The sequence below is a fragment of the Lactuca serriola genome, chromosome 8 (genome assembly GCF_051521515.1).
Source record: "Lactuca serriola cultivar US96UC23 chromosome 8, Lser_US96UC23_V15, whole genome shotgun sequence".
Taxonomy (NCBI): domain Eukaryota; kingdom Viridiplantae; phylum Streptophyta; class Magnoliopsida; order Asterales; family Asteraceae; genus Lactuca; species Lactuca serriola.
In genome coordinates this window covers 194,321,054-194,348,446 of record NC_136415.1, presented here as the reverse complement: position 1 = coordinate 194,348,446, position 27,393 = coordinate 194,321,054, and positions in this window count along the sequence as shown.

Sequence of the window (27,393 nt, the reverse complement as noted above, 5' to 3'; positions counted from 1 at the left end):
TACACGATTCATCTTCACTCCTAGAAAAGCCAAATTCCTTGACCTTTTCATCAAAGCAAAGATTCCATCTGCGAGGTGCTTGCTTTAATCCATAAATGGATTTCTCAAGCTTACACACTCTATTAGGGTATTCGTTGCTGACAAAACCTTCTGGCTGACTCATGTAAACATCTTCAGTCAACTTTCCATTAAGGAACGCGGTTTTGACATCCATTTGCCAAATTTCATAGTCATGAAATGCAGTTATGGCTAACATAACCCTGATAGAATTAATCTTGGCTACTGGAGAAAAGGTCTCATCATAATCCACTCCAGGAATTTGAGAGAAGCCCTTTGCAACCAGTCGAGCCTTATAAGTGTGTACATTACCATCCATGTCGGTCTTCTTCTTGAAGATCCATTTGCACCTTACAGTCTTACGACTTGGAACATTCTCAACCAAGTTCCAAACTTGATTGTCGTACATGGATTGTATCTCGCTATCCATAGCCTCTTTCCACTTAGCAGACTCGGGGCCTGCCATGGCTTCCTCGTAGCTGTTAGGTTCATCCAGACCTACTAGTGTCCCATCACTAATAAGTGTCTCACCTTCTGTAGTAATATAGAAACCATAGTAATGCTTAGGTGCATTCCTAACTCTCGTGGAACGCCTCAGAGGTACAGATTTGTCAATTGGCTCAACAGGAGTTTCCTCCTCAAGTTGAGGGCTAGGGTTTGAAGTTCCTTCACCGCTTGACTCTTGAAGTTCTTCAAGGTCAATTTGCCTCCCACTGTCTCCTTGGCTTATAAATTCTCTCTCTCGAAAGACTCCTCTTCTTGCTACAAAGACCACATTATCACTAGGTCTGTAGAAGAGGTAACCAAAGGATCTTTGTGGGTAGCCGATGAAAATACACCTCTCGCTTCGGGGTTCTAGCTTATCATGAGACTCGCGCCTCACAAAAGCCTCGCAACCCCAAATCTTGATGTGGTCTAGTTTGGGTACTTTACCAGTCCATATCTCGTGAGGAGTTTTGGCAACTTTCTTTGTAGGGACTAGATTAAGAATATGGGCGGTAGTCTCTAAGGCATACCCCCAAAATGAGATTGGTAGCGAAGCTCGAATCATCATGGAACGAACCATGTCCAACAAGGTTCGATTACGCCTCTCAGCTACACCATTCAACTGTGGTGTCCTAGGAGGTGTCAATTGTGAGACAATCCCACATTCCCTAAGATAGTCAAGGAACTCTGAACTAAGATAATCACCACCTCGATCGGATCAAAGCGTCTTAATGTTCCTGCCCAATTGATTCTCGACTTCCTGTTTAAATTCCTTAAACCTTTTGAAAGTCTTTGGCTTATGCTTGATTAAGTAGACATATCCATATATACTGTAATCATCAGTAAAAGTCAAATAATAACGATTAGCATCCCTTGTGGCATGTTTGAATGGTCCACACACATCCCTGTGTACAAGGTCCAACAAACCTTCACCCCTCTCACGAGAACCTGTGAAGGGTGACTTTGTCATTTTTCCAAGTATGCATGATTCGCAACTATCATCCGACTTTAGGTCAAACGACTCCAAGACTCCATCCTTTTGGAGTTGGCTATGCGTTTCTTGCTTATATGTCCAAGACGACAATTCCATAGTGATGCTTTATCCAAGTTATTATTATTAATAGAATCAATACACAATACATTATTTCCTAAGTAATCAACCACAGATACTGTTTCATACATGCCATCACAAGGTAATGCTTTAAAATAAAGAACATTATTAAAGAAAGCATCAATAGAACCAACTTCATTATTAAATGAAAAGGTAAACCCTTGTTTATACAATGCATGAAAGGAAATAATATTTCTTGCCATTTCTGGCGAATAACAACATTTATTCAAATCTAAATTTAACCCACTACTTAGCGACAAAGTATAAACTCCAATCTTGGTGACAGGTGTAACTTTCCTATTCCCCATGATTAAGTTTATCCTTCCTTGCTCCACATTCTCACTTCTTCTTAGTCCCTGTAAATCAGAACAGATATGAATACCACAACCGGTATTAAGGACCCAAGATTTAGAATGGGGTGAGTTATTAGAAATGATAGTGTAAATACCTGCATGGTTGGGTTTAACTTTCCCATCCTTCACATCTTGCTGGTACTTTGGGCAGTTCCGCTTCCAATGTGCCTTTTCATGGCAATAGAAGCATTCAGTCTCTTTTGGGTCAGAAGAAGGAGTGATGAAACCTTTCTTGGTTCCACTTGAAGAAGAGCCATCAAGGGTCCTAACCTTGGTACCCTTCGAAGAACTCTTTCTCTTCTTCCCTCGTCCTTTCCCGATTGCCAAGACAAGGGCAGAGTTGGTAGGAGTAGGAGTAACAATTGCCTTACCCTTAAGACCACTTTTCGCGGTCTTTAAGAGTCCTTGAAGTTTGCTGAGTGTGACCTCTTCCTTGTTCATGTGGTATGTCATGTGGAATTGATCATAACATGAAGGTAAGGAGTGCAAAATGATATCTGTTGCTAGCTCCTTAGGGAAGTTCACACTTAGCTTCAGCAAACGGTCCACAAATCTTTGCATTTTCTGCATGTGGCCCGTGATGGGATCACCATCCTTCATGCGAGTTGTTATCATGGAGGAGATGATTTCATACCTCTCTTGACGAGTACTTTGATGGTATCTTTCCATCAAGTCTTGGTGCATCTCATAGGGGTAGAAATCTTCATAGGAGTTTTGGAGATCAGCGATCATAGTGGCCATCATGATGCATGCCACTTTCGTGGCATCCCTTTCATGTGCCCTAAACTCAGTGATCTCTTGAGGAGTTGCAACTGTCTCATCAATCTCCTTAAGCTCCTTATTGAGGACATATTCTTTGTCCTCGTAGCGAGTAATCATTCTGATGTTTCTGATCCATTCATTAAAGTTGGATCCATCAAAAGTGACTTTCCCACATAAGTTCATAAGAGAAAAGGAGCCATTAGGATTAGAGCCAGAAGCAGCAGTGTTTGCAGACATCTGAGAAGAAGAAACGTTTAGTTTAGAAATAGGAATAATCCTTAATAAAACACCCAAATGTAGTATTAAGGCTAGGACCCAATCACAATATATTATACTTAGAAGAGGTATGCCGTAATCTAAGTAATAACATATTTGAAAGGTAGGTGAATGACGATTCACCAATTTCCACCAAAGTCGAAATATTAAAATATTGAATTTGGTTCTTAGAAACTCCTAGATTCTTTTGAGATTCAATGAACTTTTCAAAGGCATGTTTCAATCTCGAGTGTGCGCTCCAAGTTTTGTGACTGGGATGCCGAGGATCGCAAAACAAGGTGTGAAGTAACCATGCAAATTACTTGGTACCCTTAATAAATTACCCCTCAATCGATGTGCCGGTTAACCACACACGCTCCATCAATACTATGATAAATGTTAAGTCACCCTTTACCTACCTTGTTAAGTCCAAGTTAGTGTGCCGGTTAACCACACACGCTCCACTAACGACTTAGACAAAGTGTAAAGTGTAATTTCATGGATTAGCACCTTATTCACATTTTTCCTAAAGTAACTAATATTGGGAATTTAATAAAACATTTAGTTACTTTATAATATTCATCATACACTTAATGAGAATTTATAAGTCCTTGTCTTACCCGTTCGGCTAACGACCCTCCACTAATCAAGCAAGCGGTGGGTGAGAGTGGACACCCATTAAGTTGCCATTTTATAGGCAACAACCTTATACCCACCTTATAGACTAGCTTCGTGAATGAGGCGTACTAGCGGTAAGACGACTTTGATCTTATACATATATATATATATATATATATATATATATATATATATATATATATATTATTATTAACTTATAATATTATAAGTATAAGGGTTGAATTTTAACTTTTAAAATTCTAAGGGTTGGAACTAAAGTTTTAATATGACTTTACTTGTTCCAAAACTTGAGGGCAAGTTTTGTAAACTTTCAAAACTTTTCATTTCTTGTAACTTATGAGTTAAATAGAGTAATAAAATGAAGACTCTTCATTTTTCTAACTCTTGTGTTCTTTTAATGGTTTTAATTCAAGTGTGACTCTTGGTTTTCCATAACTTGAGGACAAGTTATGGACTCCATTAAAACACATTATGATCAAGAATTAAACTACCACATAGGTTAAAAATAATTCCTATGATCATCTAAACATCATAAGATCAAGAACATGAATATGAACACTTTCATGAATCAAAAATTACACATAAAACTTTGTAATTTTGATAACAAGTTGTTGTAAATGGATTAGCAAAGACATTACACCATCTAAAACAAGTTTTCAAGTACCAAAACAGTTTAGGGTAATGTTTCTAGTCCATTTCCAGCAACTAAAGTCGAAAATCTGCACTCTGCCGCTCCTACTCGTCGAGTGCATAAACCTACTCGCCGAGTAGGTTGAAGATACACATGAACTCGGCGAGTCCCCCCATGGACTCGGCGAGTTCAACTGGCAGACAACAAGTTTTTTGACTTTTTCAACTATATTGCATCAAGTATCAAACAAACAAGCCTAGGTTCTGATACCACTGAAGGGTTTTGAGCATTCTAACACTTCCTAAGTGTACATGCAACCCTAATAAACCTTGGATCTATGTTTGTCTAAGATACATGCAAATAATTATTTTTCCAAGGTTCATATCCTAACTAGCATGGCATGGGGAACATGAATCAAATAAAGCTAGTAGAAATACTTACCTTGTAGTAGTAGTTGATTGCTTGGAGTTTTAGAGCCTAGCACCAATAGTGTGAATGCCTCAAATGGAAATCACAAATCACCACAAACTTGGAACTTTGAGAGAATAGTCACTACTATCTTGAAATCGGCCCTCACCTCAACAAGTGTCAACTAGTCTGATTTCAAGAACCAAATCCTCCTTTATATAGTGTGGTGGATTAGGGTTACATCCATGTAAACCCTAATACCCATGTCTCTTCATTTCCATGAGATCCATGGGTTAAATATCCATGGAGTATCCATGGACTTTTCCATGCAAGCCTAGCCCATTCCAAATAAGCATTAGCCCACACTGTATAAATATAGAAGCCCATATTTAATTAGTAATATCTTTGATCTCTAAATTAATCCTAGATTAATTATAGATCAATACTAATTAAATAATATGATCTTATATTAATATATTAGAACTTATAATATATTAATAAATCATAACTTGTACTATTCTCAAATATTATCCATAAATTGTTCGGGTGAAGTGCAACCCAAATGGACCATGCTGGGTCGGGTCAAGTACATACCAAATATAGTTATGGACTTAGACACTATATCCAACATTTAGTTCATGATGCATTCTTTGAGTACTATATCAGTTGATTATTTTTTCCGATTCATGGAGTTTAACCGTAGGTTCACTCTTTTGTCTGACTCAGATTGTTGGAGCACCAAACAAGGAAGATATCTTGCTACTACGTGAGCTATTTGGGTGATATTTCTTACTTCTATGATTTTTTTTACCCTTTATGTGTGCTGATTGTTGAACAAATGCTTATTGAGAAGGATTTTCTAACATACAAGTTCTTCCGAAACATGATGTGGTTTGAATATCAATCAAATTTAGTTGTTATCTTTACCCCTCTTCTGGATGTAGGTTGTGTCGTACTGGAGGGGAGGAAGTCCATGATATAATTGTGAATAGGATCCTAGATTTATCAAAAGCTTTCTCACTTTATGATGATGAAGTGCTGGTAAAATTGTTATTTAGTCGCTTCAAATTTTACTTTATACACTCACTTGTGAAGATGTCTTGTCACTTATGATGGTTAAATTAATTATAATCAAGAATAGGGAACCACTATCATGGCTATAAACTGTCAAACCGAAAACACTGTGAAACCTTTAGATGCTCTGCAAGCTTCATAACAGCGGATTGGACGATTCCAGAGTTGGGAGAGACGGAATCGGGAAGTTCTAGTAAGCACACAGGGACATGATGGTCATTTTCTTCTCGACGCCAAAAACAGGTAAGAACAGATCGAAATAATATAAATCTATGAAATAAATATAATTAGTAACAAGATTCAGAGTCTAAATGCAACATGTTCTCATTTTCTTGTGTATTTTTATAGAAGTGTAAAGTAACTTACTTTTACCATTTTATCGATATGCACAATGAACAGTCACTTTTATTCATTTAGCCTCTGAACTATTATTATAATAATCATAAAAAGCATAGCTAAATCGATAAAATGGTGTTTTATGTATGTTAACATTTTTTGAAAAAATTATTAAATGATAATAGTTTTGTTATTGTGTTGTAGAAGACAAATTACCTGAGAATAATCTTTCGCAACAAAGGTTCAGAGACAACTTGGGCCCACACTAGATGTAGGGTAGTTGTAGTACAAAGTATTGTTTCCCACTTTACAAAGGCACCTGAAACAATACTTTCCACATCTTCCATCAAATCTTGGAAGCACACAAAGTGACAAAAAACTATCAGGAGTGAATCTTGGAGTTAAACTATGTAAATAGTACCATCATCAATGAAGCGTTTGTGCTGCATTTTTGGGTTTCAAAAGTTACTCTAGTTATATGTGTTGTAGGTTATGGTAACCTGCTAGGTGACATGGTATGCTTATCATCTTTCCCCATTATCACAATTTTTTTAGTGTTTTGTTTTGAATTACAATTGAAGGTTATTTTAGACATTTGACTAATAATATAATAGTGTTCAGGCTTTCTGGGACTATGTTGAGAAAAAGCAACTTGGAGCCACTAAAGTTGAATGCTCAGTAACAAGCGAATGGTCTCCTGATGGACTTTATTTCATGGTTGCTACAATAGCTCCAAGGCGACAAATTGACAATGGGTATTATTATTATTTTTTTATGACATTATTTATAATTTAAAAAAATCATTTTGCTAATAAAATCCTTCGTTACAATTTGTTAACAATCTTATATTTTAGTCTTTAACAATTTCTATAGGGGCCAAACGGGTCAACTTTTCACAGAATCTAATAACATTGCAAGATTGGTCAAAATTCAATAGAACTTTTAAGAATATCAAGGTGCTCTTACATTTAATTTTGTTGAAGTCATATGACATTTCTTGTTGCAGGTTATAAATGAATTTGTTTCCCCCATTCGACTTTGTTGAACGGTAGGGATACACCAAATGATCATGCTTGTAAAGTAAGATTTTCGCTAATTTCCATTTTGTAAGCTTTTGTTATCAGTTACTGTATGGTTAGGATCAAACTTGAAGTCCCTATCTTTATGCCTTATGCTTTAGTTATGAATAAGCTAAAGAAAGGCATACAAACGGGAAAAGATTTGAAGATGAATTACACCTTAAGTTGAGAAGGAAAAAACTTGATATAGATACTATCTTTTTGTTTTCCAATTTAGAAAAATGTGTAGAAATTGCTTCAAGGGATGGTATTTAGTGTAACCTGGATGTTTATACTACTCTCTAGAACATTAAACAGTTAAGTTATTTTTTTAATGATTATGCAGATTGATAAACTAAAAGTTCTTTCTGAATCTCTTCTAAGCTTAGCATCTAATTCTGAAGAGCATGTATCGGATCATCGGTAATTAGTTGTCTCACTTCTTTTCTCTTTGTATTTATTTATTTATATAGTCAACACACTACTAATGTTAACTTGTGAAAGTTCATCAACTTATAATTTTTTTTTGTTTTCATTTTTTCTCATAAAAACTAACATTACCTTATAACATTTCGAACCGCTTAAAATAAAAGAGATAATTTCTTATGATTGCCTCTACTATTTTGAGATGAAAGGTTTTGTTGGATTACGCTTAAATCATTAGATGTGTTGTATAACTTGTCCAACATTTGTGTAACAAGGTTCGACATTTACCACTTGATAAATTGGAGCTGGCATCACTTAGAGGAACATTACAAAGGATAAGCTCGTTTCTCTTTACCTTGATCCAATGCGCTTGTGAGCATTTATATGTACAGTCAGGTGATGTTTCTTGTTAACTTAAAGGACACATAATACGAACATGACTCAATCATCTGGTGAGCTGTATATGAATATTTCTTTTTTGCACTTAATAGAGAAAAAATCACCAAAATGAGGCTTTCCTCATACAAATTTCCCCATATGTATTTCGTCCTCCTTTCCTCTCCCGAAGTGAAAAAGTTTAAACATCAATTATCCAGACCGGACACACAAAGTTGATAGGAAAATAAGAAACTAGTTGCTTCTTTATCCTTTTTCTATTTTGGTTATTTTTAGTGGTCAATTTCATTCCCTTATTGTGTGTCTAGTCAACACTACAGTAGACAATGCTTATAATAATAAATTTAAAATTTGTGTCCATGTTCCTTATTGTGTGATCTGTATAAGTTGTTCATGACATGATATTAGTTGTTACTTACACGGTTATAGACAATGCTTATAATAATAAATTTAATATTTTTACAGGCATGGTGTTAGTACATTTACTCCATTGAAGGGGCTTTTCATCCAAGGCCTTGTCTTTGTCAACTTTTTTCTTGCTGTAAGTTAAAAATGTCAAACTCCATGAATCTTGGTTTGCATCATATCCATTAATCATGTGGAAGATGACACATGTTTTATTTTTGTTGGACAATTTGGTTTTGCAGATTCATAACATGGTGGAAAAGGTCCCATCTTTCCAAAATGGTGGTGTCTCTTAGTTCATTGACCTTACGACTGCTGATACTTTCTTCATTCTTCCTTGTTTGACTGCATTTTAATTTTGGATAACTGTAGAGGTAAAAATTTAATCCCTTCCTCTGAACTACAAATTACAAAACATAATAACTTCCATTTTTCTTGAGTGTGGGCATGCTTAATGACAGAATCAAGTTAATAACTTCCATTTTGCTTGATTGTGTGCAGGTAATATTTACTATTTGTATGGGGGTATTCTTGTCATTGTGATTGTCATTTTTGATATCAGGTAATTCATATTCTAGTGTATTTATTCCAAATCCAACATTCTCTGGATGGAGAAAAGGGTAATTTTGTCTTTTACATCTAACATTCCATGTTTGATTCTTCTAAGGATTATATTAGCATATTAATTTTTTAACTTTTATTTGATCAGGTCACAAGAATTATCAGAGAAGGGGTTCATTAGTCTTAAAGAATTATGAAAGGAAAGATGCAACTCTACTTAGTTTGAATTTGATGTTTATCATCTTTTTAGTTTGTATAGCATTACATTGCAGAAGGTGTCCCTTAATAGCAATGTAGTATTAGGTTATATAGTTAGGAAAAACCTCTTAATAACAATGTACAACTAGATCCCCTTAATATCAATGTATTACAATTTTTTTACATGATGTTATTGGATGAAAATGATTGTTTTGGTATATATTTTTTTACATATTTTTGTATTATGTGTAAATAAGTATCGTAAAGACGCGTTGTAAATGCATATCGTAAATGGTTACTGAAGTTTATGTCATAAACACGTGTGTCGTATGGATACGACACGCAAATGGGTGTCATCTTCCTTTATGACAGGGCCTTCCTTGATACGCATTGCATGTCATAACTGCGCGTCGTAAATGCGTGTGATAAATGCGCGTCGTAAATAAATGACGCGCAAGTGCGCGTCGTCTCTCTTTATGACAGGGCCTTCCTTAACATGCATTTACGCGTCATCTGAGCGTTTTACGACACGCATTGCGCGTCCTAAAATGTTGTTTTTCTAGTAGTGGATTGAAGGGTGTATGATCAAATTAGTTGGTTAGTTCTCTAATGAAGTCAGAGTTCAGTTGTGTTAGCAAGTGTTCTAGCATAATCGAAAGTTGTCCATGGAAGGACCTTTCTGTTCAATCACCACCATTGTTCGTGAAGGAGCAGTAGCAAGAAGATGATGTTGGCCGTTGCATGAGTTGTTTGTTCATTAGAGGTGTAGGGGGGAATTTCATATTTTCATGGGTTGTAGATTGTTAGAACTCAATGATTCTTTGTGGATGGAAGTTGGGGTGAAGATTCGCTAGTTCAAAACTTAAGGATATAGTGTGGTATCATCGGAATCATTCGGGGAGTATCTATTTAAATTTCAGGAGTTGGTCAATCATCGGGTTTGACTAGTATTGGAGCGCTAGTGTTGGTAAGCGCATATCATAGTGGGTTTATATATATATGAAGATAGATGGGTTGGGAACCCATCAAGTCTCATGCATTAGGAGGGCTACGATGAGTCCAAGTGGGGGAGTATCAATCAAAAATTTTCAGGAGTTGGATCGAGTGTAAAACTAGGGTAAGTTTTGCATCCCATTCATGAAGAGAGTCAACCATAGTGGTCGTCGGGATGGGAGTTGTGTGAATTAGGAGTTCAGGAAACTCCCAAAAGTTGGCCGACGCCTTCTATACAACAGACTTGTGGATGGATCTAGGTTGATGGTTGTATTAGTGCCTCACTGCCTTTTCTTGTATGATGAGCGCTTTGGGGTCCGAAGCATGACCCGAACACCTGATTGGAATTATGTTGGATGTGGGTTTGACTTAGGATACTGGTGTTGTGATGATTCGAAAGTGGTAAGACCATGGGTAGGACTCGTGGGCTAGGCCACTCCGGGGTATAGTTTGGGTGGGACCCGTGGGCGAGGTCCGTGTGTATATACCAATGCAGGTGGGACCTATTAGAGACCATTGGGTCGAGGTATTTGGATCTTGGTTTGTAGGATTGAGTGTGTGGTCAGTAAGTGGCGATGATGGATGATTAGGTCGGGGTAGCCTTGTCATTTGGACTTCTATGAACCAGGTTCCTTGACCAGGTGCGAGACTGGTAGTCTTAGTGATGGTTTGGGAATCCTTATACCCCAATTTAGTGAGTGGTTTTCGTGAACCAGAAGATTTCGGGAAAAATGCAATTGTAGAACCTTAGATCTCGCGTTATGAGTTATGTAACGAGTTGGTTCTGGTGGCAACTCACATTGGAAATCGTGAGTGTGCATGTGCAAGGTCTTCATTTCAACGGGATATGAAAAAGGGCATATATATGACAAGGTTATCAGTTGAAGGGTTTAGTGTTAAAGGATGGTTTCAATTTTGATGATAGACCAGGCTCTTGTGAATGTGTGTTGAGTGGTTCTTCTTGTGTGGAAGTCAGGCAAGTATGCGATTTTAGGATGGTAACAACGGTATGTTGGTTCGACAATTAAAGGAAGCAATGTCTTTTTCAGCACTAGAATCTTTATCTCCTAGTTTATCTCGTGTTGTGCAGGGAATTGTTATCATCAGGATAAGTTCTCTCTTGATGGAATATCTAACCCCTTTGGTCAAGTGGAAAGTTGTCAGCAACAATGTATGGTCCGTACTTCTGTTCTCTAAGTGAGAATATCAGGGAATTAGAAGTGGGTAGTCAGTAGATTGATAAGAGGAATGAAATTAGCAATGGCTCGGTACAGGAGGTCTGTCAAAGAGTCGGATAAATTCAAGACTTCATAGCAGGGCAAATTGCCCATGTTAATTGGTTGGGGAAGATTGGGTCCCATCGCACATACTTCGGCAGGAAGAGAGGGTCAACGTTTCTTCAGATGATATTGCGGGTATGTTATCTTTGCTTTCTTCTTGGTTATTATCAAAATTTATATTGACTTGGAATTTAGTTCTGGTTCGGGTAAGTATTATCTCTGGTTCGGCTCTCTTCTATTGTCTGGGTTATATCATCAAGAGTTGTTATATGCTATTCTGCATGCCATGAATCATAAGTCGGTCGCATCTTGCTGAGAGGGTTTCAGCGTGTTCGATTGCTGTTCCGGGTCCTTGTCGGGATCAATTAAGGGGTGTTGATTGAAGGGTGTATGATCAGATTAGCTGGTTAGTTCTCCAATGAAGTCATAGTTCAGTTGTGTTAGCAAGTATTCTAGCATAATCGACAATTTTCCATGGAAGGACCTTTGCATTCAATCACTACCGTTGCTAGGGAAGGATTGGTAGAAAGAAGATGGTGGTGGTAGTTGTGTGAGTTGTTTGATTAGTGGAGGTGTCGGAGGAATTTCATATTTGTATGGGTTGTAGATGGTTAGAACTCAGTGATTCTTGTTCAGTACTAGAAGGTTTATCTCCTAGTTTGTCTCGTGTTATTTAGGGAATTATTATCATCAGGATACACTTTCTCTCGATGGAATATCTAATCCCTTTTGTCATGTGGAAAGTTGTCAACAACAGTGTATGGTCCATACTTCTTTTCTCTAAGTGAGAACCTCAGGCAATCAGAAGTGCGCAGTCAGTTGATTGATAAGAGGAATGGAATTAGCAATGGCTCAGTACGGGCGGTCTGTCAGGGACTCAGATCAATTCGAGACTTCGGACTTCAGGTTGAGTAGATGTGACTATTCTGTTTAAGTCTATACTAGGCTAGGAAAGGATTCGTTCAATTTCAGGCTTGGAGAGCCCTACTAAGGTTGGGTTCAGTTGCCTTGGGGAGGCAGTTGTATGCTAAAGATTGTGGTTGTGTTCCTCAGGTTATCTGGTGTGTCTGGGACGGTAAGGAATGATTTCGATGAAGAAATATAATTCAAGTGGGGGATAGTCGTAACGTCCTGTTTCGAATTGTTTCCTAATGCGGGGTGGTGACCTGAAGACCGAGTAACATCAGGTTTAGGGGCTTTAAGGAAAAGATATGTAGACCTAGTTGGGGTGTGGATAAGGTAATTTGGATAATTTGGGTGTTCGGTTTGTGTTTTGAAGCCGGGGCTATATCGGTAAAAGTGTCAGTTCATACATTTATGGAATTGGGTTTTATTTTGGGAAGTTCTAAGGCAAGTATGAGTTGATTGAAGCGTAGATCTTCTCGTTACCTTTCCGTGGATATAAGGATAGTCAGAAATAGATTTATAACGAAAAAGTTATGGCATTCGGAAGTTTGATGGTTCTAGGATTTAGTCGGGTACACGGGGCGTACACAGGTGTACGCGTAGCGTACTAGTGAAAAGGGTAGTACACGGGGCGTATCCCGTCATATGCTGGGCGTACTGATTAGGATGGTCGCGGGTGCTCTATGGAGTATGCTGGGCATACCATATGTACGTTGGGAGTACTCCTGCCAAACCCAAACCCTAATTTAGGGTCTTGTATCCTTTTTAAGCTCCTTATCTCATAACCTGACACGAATAACTTCAGCCTCCATCCCTCTAAACCATAGAAATCGACCCTTAGACTCCATTGATGTGTATTTGAGATCTTGAGAAGATTTTGGTGAGGAGTTTATAGATCTAGAATCATGCACCTTTTTGCAAGACTTTAGAGGTATCAAGTTCATAACTTGGATTGTAGATGTCTAGATCTCTTTATGGCTTATTTTTTTGTGTTTTTGGTCCCTTTGGGTTGGTTGTTGAGTTAAGACGTTTGAAGGACTTAATCTATTAGATATGAGCTTGTTATGGACTCCTTAGGCATAAAGGTGCAACCTTTATGGGATATCTAGTCACATGCATGCATTAACTCACTTATAAAGTGCTTTTGAGCTTTAAGATCTTCATTTAGCCATGAATGAATGTAAAGTTAGCAACTTTACGTGATAATCCAGCTCAAGGAAGTTAGATCTATGTTTTTTAACATTGTCTTACGGGATTAAGGGTTAAACGTGAAAGGTGGCTGATTGGGATGATTACGCTGGGCGTATAAGCTAGTACGTGCAACGTACAAGCCCAAAAGCATGTACGCTTAGCATACAGCTGAGTACGCCCTGCGTACTCAATCTGGTGGATTTTGCATTTTGGGCTTTGGGTATGGACCATTATTTTGGGATTAGATGCTTTGGGTCTTGTTGGGCTATCTAAATGTAAGTGTTTGGACTAGGAAAAATTGGTGGGCCTTAGGGGTAAGGTCCATGTAAGGGTTTGGGCCTAATTTGGAAAATTGGGCCATATATGGGCCTTTAGTGTTTGTTTGGATTTGGGCCTTTGGATTGTTGGTTTGGGCCTAGGTTTGGGTCATGTTGAGTAAAAGGGTAAAAATGTGTTTTACCCTAGTTTGGGTACGTAGTGTGGACCATATCCGATTATTGATGGATGATTATTTTGGTAATTTGTAGCGCGAGTTATAGGTTGGGCAACAGCTAGAGATTCTTTCTGTGAGATTCGGCAGTGTGAGGTGAGTTCTCTCACTATTTCTGATGATATTATTACGTTATTAGATCAACAGATTCAAAACAGATAAACAAGAATGAAGTAATCAAAGAACACAAGAATGGATCAAATAATGTCAAATAATTAATATCTCACACCTCAGAAGAGCTCGATGAAGAACTTTGACTGTAGAGGTGTGTTAAGGGTTACAACGCAAAAGCTATTAATGAGAACTATATCTTTAAAGCTATATATGCATGCATAATATATAGTCTAACCCTAAGCTTAAACAACGGTTGGACATGCCTAAACCGGGTAATCAAAAAATAACATTAAGCCCATATGAGCAACACTCTAAACCCAACAATCTCCCCCTTTGCGTCAATAGAGGCAAGAGACTAGTTCGGTTGAGAAAGAACTGACTTGAACACCTTCGGTATATTAGCCAAAAGAGTGTAACGAAAGGATATATACCACCGAAGCATGTCAGAGAAGTTCTTCTTATCCGAATCAGTGTTCTGTTTACACCTGTGAGTTATGTCAAGAACGTGCTCCAAGAAAGAAGTGGAGAACAGATCTTTGTCAAGAAGAGTGAAAATGAATCTTTCACCTTCGCTTCTAGTGAACATGAAAGTGTGATGGACCGGATCAATCTTGCCCAATTTCATCTTATTTAAATCACTTGGCTTCCTGATATTCTTCACAATTGGCTTCTTTCTCAGAACATTTGCAATCTCATGATCCATCATAGCAACCTCATGGATGTAGGAAGCCAACATCCTCTTAATATGATCGACGATCAGGACATATTGTTCTTGATTAGTAAGCAGAATATTGAACAATAGAATCCAATCGTGTGGGTTCAGGTTTGAAAGAACAGCTAACGAAATCATATGAACCGAGTTATCAGAACCTTGGGTCACACTAAACTTCACGTTGATAAATTTCCCAGCAGCATACGGTTTCAATACCTTAACAGAGGTTATTTTATGAGCACTCCATGTCAAGTATTGGGGTTGAGCAAATTCAAAATAAAAATCTATCAGATCACGATCGACCTGTGGGTGCGGAGAAGGGACTTCAACCATTGAATCAAAACAGTGGAACACGAATGCCCTACAGGTGATAGGCATATCAAACTGATAATCCCTCGTGTTTTCGCATTCAAAAGGGTCACGGGTTCCAACCACTGAGTGCTAAGAGACTCAATTGCTTCTTTAATTAATCTTTCCCGTTTCCAAGTAGGAAAGAGAGCCTGCTTGCAAATCAGATCATCTTGAGCTGCTTCCTACTTTCGCTCTATCCCTTCTTTCTCTCTAGCTCTTTTCAAATTTTCATCAGCCTCTTTTTCCCTTTTCTTTCGCTTTAAAGCATCAACGATAGTTTCTTCTTCTTCATCATCACTATCTTCCACAACACCCTTTGGTTTTTCCTGTCCACCAGAACCCGAAGTTGCATTAACCTTCGGTTTGGTTTTGATAGTGACTTTGGGTGGTATTGGAGGATTCTGATCAGCTTCTCCCCCTTGTTGCGGAGTGACCACAGGCTCCGTAATACCCTGAATCTAACTTAAAATCCGAATAGCATGAAGAAGTTTAGCTATCAAATGATTCCGGATGGTGAGGGTGAGAACAGGATCACGAGCATTGGCAAGATTACTGAGAATCGATAGAACATCCCCAACACTGCTTTTAAGAATGGACCGCTCAGTCTTGAGTGAAGCAATCTCCTTCTAAGCTTGAGCAAGTTGGGCATTTTGGATTTCAACTTGTGTGGTCTTTAGAGCAAGTTCGTCCATAATCCTGTTTTCCATGGCTCGATCAGCCTGAAGCTTATCAATGCAAGAAGCGACAAAAGTAAGAAGATAAGTGAGATCAGCCTGGAGTGCAGTTCGAACATAATCAAACTTTTCCATCTCTTCTTGAATGGACTTTGTGAGAGAATCAACCAAAGCATTAACTTTCGCAACATTGCAGTCGACATGGCCTTTGAATGATTCCAAGAAAATCTTCAAATCGTGAACTAGATCAGTTACTTCGGTTATTTCCTTCTTGCATGTAGATGTGGATCCACAGTCTTTGTGGAGTTGTCGATTGAGGCTGTATATTGCTAAAGAGTAGTATTAAGAAAATCTTTTAACACAACATCAGAATAATGTGCTGAGGAAGTAAGCAAATTATCAAGCTTATCATTGATATCTTTCAAATGTTGCTTTGTCACTAGATCAACATCATCATCTTCACTTGGAATGCGATAAGGACTACAATAATTGGAGTCAAAGTCAAAGTTTTCACGCTCCCAGAATAGGCTCAGAGTCTGTCGAAGGTGATGGTGAGAGAAGTTTAGTAGTAATAGGGGTGTCAATGCCAACGGTATGTGCCCCCGTATCAGATACGTTGACACTCATCGAAGGGCCAATGGTTGTGGTTGTTGTATCTTGAGAAAATATAGGTGGTGGTATTGGAGCAATAGTAGGGGTTGAGAAGAGACAGGAGGTGGAATGGGAGCAACGAAGATTGGTATAGTGGTTTGTTTTGGAGAAAGAGGAGGAGTAGAAACAGGAATATGTACTTCATGAGTTGGAGATCATGGAGGAGTGTTTCCCCTTGGTGAGCCTTCATGTTGAACATCCTCTTCATCATTGGCTGGTTGCTCTTCTTCATCGGAATCAGAAGGCGTTGGAGCATTCGGTTGTTTTGCCATTTTCTTTTCTTTTTTTTTTTCAAATTTTGTTTCGTTTCGTTTTTTTTTGTTTGATAATCACAGATGCTATCTCGATTGGGGCCAAGGCAGGTATAACACTCTTATCTTTGTACTAGTTAAGTGTCCCTAGAAGCATGTTGTTGCATGTAGACCGAAGCTCCTGGACTCTGAGTGAAGCCTTAATTATTCAGTCGACACCTATCGTTTCTTCCCAATTAGGCTGCTAAATTCACTCAATTCACGAGCTAACTTACTCTTTTCTCAATGAGTTACGAGTTTTCTGCTCTTAGTAGAGTTACTTTCGGCTCTTTAACCACCTCATCATTCTCCATCATGTTTCGCTTCACAATCGTAACCCTTGAGACTCTCAGCTATTACCACTGAGGTTTATGGTTACATAACATCTGTGTTGATGATCTTAGTCACGATCACCACGTGTTGAGTGAGACCCAAAATCCAACACCTTGAATGAATTGATGGTGAACGCTTATATGTTCAAGCTATTATTTGTACCTTAAGAAATCGTTTTTTTTGCGTGATCTTTATGATATCGTCTATCACCAAGATGTTTCTTCCCATAAGATCCAGTTTCAGTTTTGTTTTTGAGATTTCATATTATTATCCAGTCACAAAATAAATTCTCCAAACCTACTTATTCAATAGACCTCATCGGTCTCACAAGTACTTCATCTTACTTTCGGTCTTATATTAAGTATCGAAGTTCGGTTGAAGCTAACCACCCACTAAAGCCTATACTTGAAAAGATGTCTTTCAATGTTTCTTAAAAACATTTGATCGTGATTTATCGGAAACCACACAAACACTTCTCGGTCTCTCTTGACTTTGAAGGAAGAGATTCATGCCCGGGATCATTCGTTTTATGTCTTTCAAGGCATCACTTCTATCCCATACACATCTTGATTTATTTCTTTTTCTTTGGCACACTCTTGCACGAAGATCTTTATGATTTTCCTAACTCTTTATTGTGGTACTAATGACACTTTTCATATTTGTGCTTTCGGTTCTAACAGATATGGTTGTTCACTTTCTTATGGAGGAGCGAAGATGGCTTAACATGAACCTTTTTCAGAATTTAAGAGACGGTATTTGGATAAGGACAAGAATTCATTTTTGGGCGTGTGAATTTGAAACGGTTTCTAAGCCATGCCTGCTGACGTGTTTCTAGGGAAACCTAGCTGTCAAATCCCGCTTTTACAGGCGACGTTTCAAAAATCATATCATCACAACCGATATTTTCTCTCTCCTAGCAACGGTATAAAAGGAAGTTCTCATGCCTATTGTACCTTCTTATCTTCTTCAACTTCTCTCAAGAATACACCAGGCAATATACAACTGTCCATCTTCTTGAGTGCTTCAAAAATGGCGGAATCAACCTCTATTCAAGATCAAACAGCTTCTTCAACCTTGCTTAAGATAAAACCGAATCAAAATCTCATCATTTAGTTGGATCCTTTTCTTTATGATTCATACATGCTTCACATTGTAGAGTGTATCAAGTGTTCTCCATTTGTGATTGCTCTAACACAAGTCGAATCAATTCCAATGTCCCTTCTATCACAGGTCTATTTCACTGCTTCATACGACAAACGCAAGGAACGAATCTTTTTCGAAATCTTTAATCACAAGACATCAGTATCCAAAGCACACTTTTGTTCACTGCTAGGGCTTGCAGCTGATGCTTCTATCATCTCTCCAGACTTCATAACAACCACTCAGTTGTTTTCGATGTTCTATGATATGGGATATATGGACGTTCTAACTACAGTGACGAAATTCAAGAAGTCGTGTTTACTGTAATGCCTGTGTTTCTGGGCTTGCCATTTTTAGCAATGTAATAGTCTAGGTTAACCATTGTAACCCGTTTTGAAATAATAATTGTGTATTATTTGAGTATTATGTGTTTTGTGCTTAATTGCTTAATTATGTGGTCTAATTAATTAAGAATAAAAATAAGCATCAAAATTTAAGTGTAAAATAAACTTGATATCTTTGGATAATGTTTTAGTAGTTGAAACGAGGTTTCCGAATATATATAGAACACCCAAATCTGACTTCGTATAAGGAAGTTATGATTTATCGAAGTTTCGGCTTAGCGGTATGCAGCCTGAAATACTCGATTTGAGATCGAGCGGTTTTTAGCCGAAACAATCTAAACGAGAATCGAAGATCTCGTTGTTGGTATCAAAGCGATAAAAAGTTAGGCGAGAACGGACGTCAAACGAAGAAGTTATGAATTTATAACGAAGTTTTTTTTGTCCCGGCCTATTAAAAATAAATAATAAAAATAAAGTTCAAATTAGCCGACGAGTCTAAACGAAAGTTATAGAGCGTAGTCTCACCTTCGCGTGGATATAAAGAACGTCGAAAACGGAGTTCGTATGAAGAAGATATGAATTTCCGAAGTTTATTAAATAATTAATAATTAAATTTAATTATTAAATCCCGGTATTATCCGAAGACGAGTCATCGGACTCATCGCAAGTACACCCCGCGTACACCGAGGTATGTCGACACTCGCATTCGAGGATATCGGATGACAAACGCCATGACGATATCGGAGCAGTACGCCCCGCGTACTCCGAGGCTCCAGCCTCCTAAAAATAGGATGTGAGGGCAACCGACTCCTTTGCTATTTTTCTCTCTTCTCTCTCCTGTTTTACCTCGATTTGCGTGCCAGGAGTACCCCGAAGCCCCGGTAATATTCTCGAGCCCCGAAGCAAATCCCGAGATCCCGAAGATCCCGAGAAGTGTGGTTCCCGAACCGAAGCTCTGCCCGCGAGAAGTTCGATTTTTGTAGAGATCTTCCAGATCTGCTGAGGATTACTACTTTTGCAAGCCGTAGTGCTGTCCGATCATCTTCTGATCAAGTGAGTGTATACTACCTTTCATAAACACGATAATAATACAAGTATGGTTTGAGTGTATTAAGTATATTGTTGTTTATATGTGTGAGTGTATAGTTACTTTCTGCTATCTCATAGATATGATTTATTCTCTATGAAATACGTGTTATGTGTGTGTGTGTGCCTCATCTGTTATGTGAAATATGTGTTGATTAAAGCATGCTATACAGGTTTTTAAACTATGTATAAAAATGTATATTTTTATCTACTAATATGTTGGGTAGAACATGGGTAGATAGTTGGTGTGTAAAAAACAGATGAGAGGCCTCGTTGTTGTTTGATTTAGTCATCTAGCGGAGTTTAGATGACGACCACGGACTTTTCTAGATAGTCTTGTAGAACATTAGCAGATTCGCCACCTGTAGGTGTTAATGAACTTGGGTGTTCATTCGCTGTACTCCATCCCCCTCATGGTTGCCTTATTTGACTTATATTGTTGAGGTACCCCCGAAGCATGTGTTGTCGCCCTGATGAAATATTCTTAGACTAGGTCCCTTATGTTAGTTGTCTTAGGGACATAAAGTGAGAATAACGGGAATGGGTAATTGGGTTATTGTTGGTTGGTGGAAATTAAATATATAATTGTTTATTGTGGGTTGAAAACCCTATATGCTCACCAGGCTCCCAAGCCTGACCCACTCAGTTTTATTTGTATTATAGGAAGTGGCGCGAGGGCATAAGATGGATGAACCATCAAGTTGTTTTGTTTTACAAGTCTGTATATTTATATATTTGTTGAATGACTTGTAATGTTATCGTTTATGCTTATTGGTCTGTATCGGAACATGACACCCTGAGTTTTGATTATATAATGAAAATACATTTCTTTTATGAAATGCTTTGGTAAACATTGTTTTATCAAGTTTTGATTTTGGGAACAAATTCCGCAACTCTTTCAAATCAAAAGGATTTACTCTGAAATTATTTTAAAAGCATAAATGAAAATCGGTCTTTTCTGGCCGTGATTTTGGGGATGTCACAGTTGGTATCAGAGCATTAGTTTAAGTGAACTAGGAATTCGTAGGATTTCTAGACTTAAACTTAGAACGCTAAGTGATATTTTGAGATGTGTGTATGTTATATTTTAGACACGAGCACTAGTTTATTTTAGGAAAGTTGCCTAAAATGCTTTTATGTGCTAAATGTTATATGTTGCCCTATATGATATTATTTGTTCGGATCTATGGTTTGTTGCCGACCGGATCTAGAAACCTTATGTGTGTAGGATTCTAAGCGTACATCTACGAATTTAGAACTAGCATGTAAACGTTTCGGAGTGATAAGGATGATTTGAATATCTATTGTGATTGAGGATCTAATTTCACCTTATTCGGTGTGTAGATCAAAATGTTGAGAACAAGAAGTGGAGTTGGAAATGCTGATGAAAACAGGAATCAACCACCAGTGATTGATCAAATACCTGTCGTAGCAGCAGCACCTGAGCCAATAACCATGGCTGGTGTGCAAATGATGATTCAGACGATGTTGGATCGTCAGATGGATGAAACTAGACGGTTGCTTCAACAAAATCGTGAAGAACTGTCAATTCGTGTAGAAGAGCCTGAATTAAATGAAGGGCACTCGGAAGGTGGAAACTTCAGTGGGTCTGTTGGTCAAGCCAACCCACCGATAGTTAGGAAAGACCACCATGATGGAAGGATTGATGGAATGGGATGCAAGTACAAGGACTTTTTCACTTGCAAACCATCGACCTTCAATGGAAAGGAGGATCCGATTGGTGTTATGGATTGGATCTCCGAAATGGAGTTAGCCTTCATGACTTGTGGCTGTAGAGGTAAGTTGCAGACTATCTATGTAGTGCGTCAGTTCCGAGGTGGAGCTGTTCGTTGGTGGAACACTCTAGGGAATACCTTAAGCCCTAATGAGCCACTGCAATTGTCATGGGCAGAATTCTTGGTGCAGTTCAAGCGCAAGTTCTGCTCCGCACAAAATCTGTTGGAACTAGAGAACAAGTTTCTGACATTGACGAAAGGCAGCATGTCAGTTGATGAACACACCAATAACTTCACTGATAAGATGGAGTTTGCCTTGCGTATCGTCCCAGACGAGCTGACAAAGGTGGACCGGTATGCAAAAGGACTCCCATGGGAGTACGAGGTGCCAGTACGTCAGGCACATACTCTAGAGGTAGCTATCTGGGTTGCTAAGTCTGTTGAGAACATGATTAAGGGGAGGACCACCGACAAGGTTGAGGTTGGTGAGAAGAGAAAGTTTGAGGGAACATCTGGTTCCGGTAAGAAAGGCAAATTTTCGAAATCTGATTCGAAAAAGTTTGGAGGAAAAGGAGGCGAAGCGAAGTGGTGTGATAAGTGTAAGAAAAAGCACTTTGGGAAATGTAGCGAGGATGTAACCTGCTACAAGTGTGGAAAGGTTGGACATTTTGCCAATGAATGTCCGAACAACAAAAGGATGTGTTTTTGTTGCAATGTAGAGGGGCACATTTTGAAAGACTATCCGAAGAAGAAGGAGGCAGCTAAGCCCAACATTCCACCAAAGCCGAAGGCGAGAGCCTTCCAGATGACACTTGAGGCTGCGAAAGATGAAGCTGATGTCGCTTCAGGTACCTTTCTCATAAATGAATTACCTGCTCAAATTTTGTTTGATTCTGGAGCCAACTACTCTTTTATTTCGCATGAGTTTGGTAAAAATCTAGCTTTGCCTGTTGATAGACTAGATAATGCTTTATTAGTCGAAGTAGCTAGTGGCAAGTTTGTACCTGTTAGCCATCGTATGAAAAACATCTTAATCGACCTTAATGGGAATAAGTTTCACGAGGAATTATTGCCTATCGAACTTAATGGTTTCGACATCGTGTTGGGAATGGATTGGCTTAGCGCCAATGATGCCGAAATTTTATGCAAGAAGAAGATAGTTAAAGTAAACCCACCTGGGAAAGATTCGTTTATGGTGTATGGGGACAAACGGCGAGTGAATTCTGGAATCATTTCCCTAATGAAAGCCAGAAAGTGTTTGACCAAGGGATGTACATCATATTTAGCATTCGTGATCGATGCTAAGAAGGAAAAGAAGGTGATGCAGAGTATTCCAGTGTTGTGTGATTATTCGGAAGTATTTCCCGAAGATCTTCCTGGATTACCACTTGATAGACAAGTGGAGTTCAGAATTGACTTGTTACCAAGAACCACGCCAATAGCAAAAGCACCTTATCGATTAGCACCGACGGAGATGAAGGAGTTAATGATGCAACTTCAGGAGTTATTGGACAAAGGTTTCATTAGACCTAGTTCATCGCCCTGGGGAGCTCTGGTGTTATTCGGGAAGAAGAAAGATGGAAGTATGAGAATGTGCATCGATTACAGAGATCTGAACAAGGCAACAATAAAGAATAGATATCCATTTCCGAGGATTGATGACCTATTTGATCAACTACAAGGTTCGAGCTATTTCTCGAAGATCGATCTTAGGTCAGGATATCATCAGCTAAAAGTAAGAGAGAAAGATATCGAGAAGACTGCATTCAGAACTAGATATGGAAACTACGAGTTCTTGGTTATGTCGTTTGGACTAACCAATGCTCCCACAACATTCATGTATTTAATGAATAGGGTTTGTAATCCGTTCCTTGATAAATCCGTGATAGTGTTCATAGACGACATTTTGATTTACTCGAAAAGCCAGGAGGAGCATGGGAGACACTTGTGAGAAGTGTTACAAGTTTTGAAACAGGAGAAGTTGTATGCAAAGTTCTCCAAATGTGATTTTTGGATTCGTGAAGTCCAATTCTTGGGTCACTTGGTCAACCAAGAAAGGATAATGGTTGATCCAACGTAGATCAAAGCTGTGATGAAGTGGGAACAACCGAAAAGTCCCACGGAGATTCGAAGCTTTTTAGGATTAGCCGGATATTACCGAAGGTTTATCCAAGGCTTTTCTTTGATTGCTACTCCATTAACAGCTTTGACCCACAAAGGAGCTACTTATGCTTGGAGTGATAAGCATAAAGAAGCATTCGAGAAGCTAAAGAACAAGCTATGCGAGGAACCGATACTTTCTCTACCCGATGGAGTTGAAGACTTCGTTGTCTATAGCGATGCGTCAGGTGTTGGATTGGGTTGTGTTTTGACCCAAAGAGAAAAGGTGATAGCATATGCGTCTCGACAGCTGAAAGAGCATGAAAAGAACTTCCCGACTCATGATTCGGAGTTGGCAGCGGTGGTTTTCGCTCTGAAAATATGGAGGCATTACCTCTATGGCACGAAGTGCAAACTTTTTACTGATCATAAGAGTCTCCAATATCTCTTTAATCAGAAGGAATTGAATATGAGGCAACGACGCTGGCTAGAATTACTTAAAGACTACGACTGCGAGATACTTTACCACCCCGGTAAAGCTAATGTTGTTGCTGATGCTCTCAATCGGAAAGTCAATCTTGAAAGGAAAAGGCCAAGAGCGTTGAGAATTGAAGTTGTCTCAACCATTGTGGAAAGTATAAAGAAAGCTCAAGAGGAAGCTTCTGAGAAAAATGACCGAAAGGAGGAACGTTTGGGTAAGACGTTGGTGTTCGGTGTAAACAGTCATGGACTGAAGGTGTTCCAAGATCGGATTTGGATACCAAAGACAGGGGGAATCAGAGATCTTCTGATGGAAGAAGCTCACAAGACCATGTCCTCGATTCATCCCGGTAGCACTAAAATTTATAGGGACCTGAAACCCTACTACTGGTGGCCGACGATGAAGCTTGATGTTGCAAAGTATGTGGCTGAGTGTGTGACTTGTGCGAGAGTAAAGACACAACATCATAAACCGTACGTGAGTTTAGAACCATTGCCTGTGCCTATGGGTAAGTGGGAAGACATTGCTATGGATTTTGTCACTAAACTGCCCAGAACAAAGAATGGTCACGACATGATTTGGGTGGTCATTGATCGATTCACTAAGAGTGCGCATTTTATAGCAGCCAAGGAGAAATGGTCTATGGAAAAGCTTGCAAATTCTTACGTGAAGGAAATTGTGAGGCTTCACGGTGTTCCGTTAACGATTGTATCGGATAGTGATAGCCGTTTCACCTCGAGGTTTTGGAAAAGTCTACAAGAGGAAATGGGTACCAAGTTATGTTTAAGTACAGCTTACCATCCGCAGACTGATGGTCAGAGTGAAATAACGATACAAACACTTGAAGATATGCTGAGAGCATGTACCTTGGAATTCCTAGGTAATTGGGATGAACATTTACCATTGGTAGAATTTTCCTATAATAATAGTTTTCACTCGAGCATTAAGATGGCACCTTATCAAGCTTTGTACGGACAGAAGTGTCGTACGCCGTCTTGTTGGCTTGAGGCTGGGGAAAAGCAGTTTATAGGACCGGAGATGGTTCATCAAACTACCGAAAAGTTGAAAATAATTAAGGAAAGAATGTTAGCAGCTCAGGATCGTCAAAAGAGTTATGCTGACAAGAAGCGAAGACCGATGACTTTTGAAATTGGAGATTCGGTTTTGCTTAAAGTCTCGCCGTGGAAGGAACTTATAAGATTTGGTAAAAGGGGAAAGTTGAGTCCAAGGTTTATTGGACCGTTTAAAGTCCTTCAGAGGATTGGGAACCAAGCTTACAAGCTCAAATTACCCGAAGAACTGAATGGAATTCACAACACTTTTCATGTGTGTTATTTGAGGAAGTTCACGGGAGAAGTTCCTGATATAATTCCAATTTCTGAATTGAGAATTGATGAGAACAAAAGGTTGATTGAAGAACCAGAGGGAATTGTTGACCGAAAGACTAAGAAGTTGCGACGTAAAATGGTTAGGTTAGTGCTTGTCCGATGGAAACACACGAATGGGCCGAATCTCACCTGGGAGACGGAGAGTGACATGTTAACTCGCTATCCGCATTTGTTTGTTGATGTGTGATTCCGGGGACGTAATCATTCTAAAGTGGAGAGAACTGTAACGCCTGTGTTTTCGGGCTTGCCATTTTTAGCAATGTAATAGTCTAGGTTAACCTTTGTAACCCGTTTTCAAATAATAAGAGTGTATTATTTGAGTATTATGTGTTTTGTGCTTAATTGCTTAATTATGTGGTCTGATTAATTAAGAATAAAAATACGCGTCAAAATTTAAGTGTAAAATAAACATGATATCTTCGGATAATGTTTTAGTAGTTGAAACGAGGTTTCCGAATATATATATATATATATATATATATATATATATATATATATATATATATATATATATATATATATATATATATATATATATAACGCCCAAATCTAACTTCGTATGAGGAAGTTATGATTTATCGAAGTTTCGGCTTAGCGGTATGCAGCCTGAAATACTCGATTTGAGATCGAGCAGTTTTTAGCCGAAACAATCTAAACGAGAATCGAAGATCTCGTTGTTGGTATCGAAGCGATAAAAAGTTAGGCGAGAACGGACGTCAAACGAAGAAGTTATGAATTTATAACGAAGTTTTTCTGTCCCGGCCTATTAAAAATAAATAATAAAAATAAAGTTAAAATTAGCCGATGGAGTCTAAACGAAAGTTATAGAGCGTAGTCTCACCTTCGTGTGGATATAAAGAACGTCAAAAACGGAGTTCGTATGAAGAAGATATGAATTTCCGAAGTTTATTAAATAATTAATAATTAAATTTAATTATTAAATCCCGGTATTATCCGAAGACGAGTCATCGGACTCATCCGAAGTACGCCCCGTGTACACCGAGGTATGTCAACACTCGCACTCGAGGACTTCGGATGACGAATGCCATGACGATTTCGGAGCAGTACGCCCTGCGTACTCCGAGGCTCCAGCCTCCTATAAATAGGATGCGAGGGCAGCCGACTCCTTTACTATTTTTCTCTCTTCTCCCTCCCGTTTTACCTCGATTTGCGTGCCAGAAGTACCCCGAAGCCCCGGTAATATTCTCGAGCCCCGAAGCAAGTCCCGAGATCCCGAAGATCCCGAGAAGTGTGGTTCCCGAACCGAAGCTCTGCCTGCGAGAAGTTCGATTTTTGTAGAGATCTTCCAGATCTGCTGAGGATTACTACTTTTGCAAGCCGTAGTGCTGTCCGATCATCTTCTGATCAAGTGAGTGTATACTACCTTTCATAAACACGATAATAATACAAGTATGGTTTGAGTGTATTAAGTATATTGTTGTTTATATGTGTGAGTGTGTAGTTACTTTCTGCTATCTCATAGATATGATTTATTCTCTATGAAATACATGTTATGTGTGTGTGTGCCTAATCTGTTATGTGAAATATGTGTTGATTAAAGCATGCTATACAGGTTTTTAAACTATGTATAAAAATGTATATTTTTATCTACTAATATGTTGGGTAGAACATGGGTAGATAGTTGGTGTGTAAAAAACAGATGAGAGGCCTCGTTGTTGTTTGATTTAGTCATCTAGCGGAGTTTAGATGACGACCACGGACTTTTCTAGATAGTCTTGTGGAACATTAGCAGGTTCGCCACCTGTAGGTGTTAATGAACTTGGGTGTTCATTCGCTGTACTCCATCCCCTCATGGTTGCCTTATTTGACTTATATTGTTGAGGTACCCCCGAAGCATGTGTTGTCGCCCTGATGAAATATTCTTAGACTAGGTCCCTTATGTTAGTTGTCTTAGGGACATAAAGTGAGACTAACGGGAATGGGTAATTGGGTTATTGTTGGTTGGTGGAAATTAAA